The following is a 2,443-nucleotide window of genomic DNA, read 5'->3' as shown; positions in this document are numbered from 1 at the left end:
CCGGGCCAAGCCTCCCCGCCCCCTCCGGCTCAGCTCCGGGCCGGCAGACGGCGCACCCTGCGCTAACTTCGCCGGAGAAGAGGAAACGACGCAGCGAGAAACAGGCTGTGTGAACCGAGGCGGACAGAAGGACGGTCTGTTTGTGTGTCTGCCTGCCGGTAAGGCCGTCTCACCTTCCCTCGCGGAGCTGCAGCTCGCCTCAGGAGGGCACCGGGACGCCGCCGCGGCCGCCGCGATGGCCGTTACGGCACGAGGCCTGCGCTCAGCCGCCGCGTAGCTCTAGGGAGAGGGGCGGGGTGCGCGCGGCGGGCGGGAGGATCCACGCGGGCAGGAAACCCGCTCCCGCCCAATCCGATAGGCTCAGTCGCCCCCTTCCCCTGGCCCTGACGCGACGCGACGCGCCGAGATTGGGCGTGCCCACCTGTCAATCAAGCGCTGTGCTGGCTCTTGGAGTGAGCTGAGGCTGCGCGGCGGAACGAGAGCCAGAGAGGTTGAGAGGCGCTGGTCTAGACTTTGAGTGTCTTCGCTCTTATTTTCCTGGCTGCTTTGGCTGGCTGGTGACTTTGAACCTTCCTCCTCAGCGCCGCCGGAGAGACGGGAGCGAAAATTACTTCGTCACGCGTTCAGCCAAGCTGCTCTGTGAGCCTCCTCCTGGTTTCTGCACCTGTACAGGGTCTTCCCAGCTGAAGGTGCTTGGGGGCGCGGAGCGACAAAGAAAAACAAAAGAGCCTGAAAATGGGGACCTGGGGGGAAAAGGCAAGACGTATGCTTAATGTGAGCCGTAAACCGAAATAGGCTGAGTCTGAGGGCCTTCGAAGTGCCGTGGTGCGTGGGTAGTTTCCAGTCTCGCAGTCACGGCTGCGGTAGCCGGTTTTGTGAAGAGGACCTTCAGAGCCAGGTCTGCCCCCTTAACGGCCCAGCTGCAGCCACTTGCTGGGGGTCAGTAAGTTGGCACTCCCGACGCCGGTGCTGCAGCCCCCCATAACTTACCTCATTCCTTCCTAACCATCTTTCTGGCTCAGAGTAGGAGTCGCTCCTCAGGGAAGTCTACTGGGTTAGGTACCTTTCTTGGAACACAGGTATTTTTTCCCATCTGAGGTGTTAGAAGTGTTTTGTCCATGTCCCTACGTAGACTGTAAACTCCAGTAAGTCAGGAATTATGTCACTATTCAGTTTTTCCCTGGTGCCTAGCACATGATAGATGGTCAGTAAATATTATTTAAGGCGTTAATACATCTTTCTTTCCCCTCTTTAATCGTGGCCCTAACTTTATCGAATTCACAGTTTCCTGCATTTAATTTCAAAATTATTCACTTGAGTGCTACTGGATGCATGTGGTTGGCCTGCCACATGTAGTATCACAAGGCCAAGCACAAATTACCTCTGGCCCCTTCCTAGCCTCATGTTGTCTAGAACAAGTAGACTATGAAATTGGGCAACAGCTAGTCTATATCTATATTACATTATTAGCATCCAAAGTGAATAATGCATGTGGATTTTGAATATATTCTAAGGGTTTAAATAACTTTGCATGTTTTATCACAGCTGCTATGGACTGAATTGCATCCGTGCAAATTCATATGCTGAAGTCCTAACTCCCAGTGTGACTGTATCTGGAGATGGGCCTTTAGGAGACAATTAAGGTTAAAGGAGGACATAAGGGTTGGGTCTTAATTTGGTAGGATTAGTGTCTTTATGAAAAGAGACACCAGAGAGCTCTTTCCACCATGTGATGGCACAGCAAGAAGAGGTAAAGCACCCTCACTGGAAACCAACCATGCTAGCACCCTGATCTTGGACTTAGCCTCCAGAACTGTAAGAAAATAAGTTTCTGTTGTTTGAGCCACCCAGTCTGTGGTATTTTGTTATGGTAGCCCAAGCAAATACAATGGTTTTCTTATTTGTTGGTACATTTTATACAGTTTATGGATTGAGATAATATTGTATTCATTTTTGAAAAATCCATTGTCCAGAAGTTAAAATGATCTCTTCAAAATCACACAGTAAACTGTTAGCAGAACCTGACTGAATTTCAATTCTTGTTACATATTTAACATGGGGGCAGTGTATGGATACAAATACATCTGATAAATAAAATCCTTGCCTTCACAAAGCTTATACCACTACTTTAAGTGGGGAAAATTAACCCAGAAAAAAATATGCTGAAGTCATGTTTAAACTTTATTTTGTAAGGGAGTCTATCTGTGGGGAATTGTACAATCTGTCCTCCATATCTTTGGGAACTGGCTTCAAAACCCCTGAGGATATCAAAATTTGAGGATGAAAAAATCTGAGGATGCTCAAGTCACCCGTATAAAATGGTATAGTATTTTCATATAACCTATGCACATCCTCCTGTGGAATATACATAAAGCAAATGTATTTCACAGGGCCTTGTTTTCCAAAGCCTTGCAGTTTCAAATGTTAACCTTGCAAAGGACAA

The 2,443-nt window shown here is 48.7% G+C and overlaps 1 protein-coding gene across 1 annotated transcript in view; it reads right to left on the bottom strand.

Annotated features, from left to right (window-relative positions):
- Nucleotides 1–304, bottom strand: part of NCK1 (NCK adaptor protein 1) — an 83,994-nt gene extending 83,690 nt beyond the window's left edge. The window contains exon 1 of the mRNA XM_008588971.1: nt 174–304. The gene's annotated coding sequence lies outside the window, so the exon portion shown is untranslated. The remainder of the gene's footprint in view (nt 1–173) is intronic.
- Between the last annotated feature and the right edge of the window lie 2,139 nt (nt 305–2,443).

This window comes from Galeopterus variegatus, unplaced genomic scaffold (genome assembly GCF_000696425.1).
Source record: "Galeopterus variegatus unplaced genomic scaffold, G_variegatus-3.0.2 Scaffold5133, whole genome shotgun sequence".
Lineage (NCBI taxonomy): Eukaryota > Metazoa > Chordata > Mammalia > Dermoptera > Cynocephalidae > Galeopterus > Galeopterus variegatus.
This window is presented reverse-complemented; position numbering and strand designations above follow the sequence as displayed.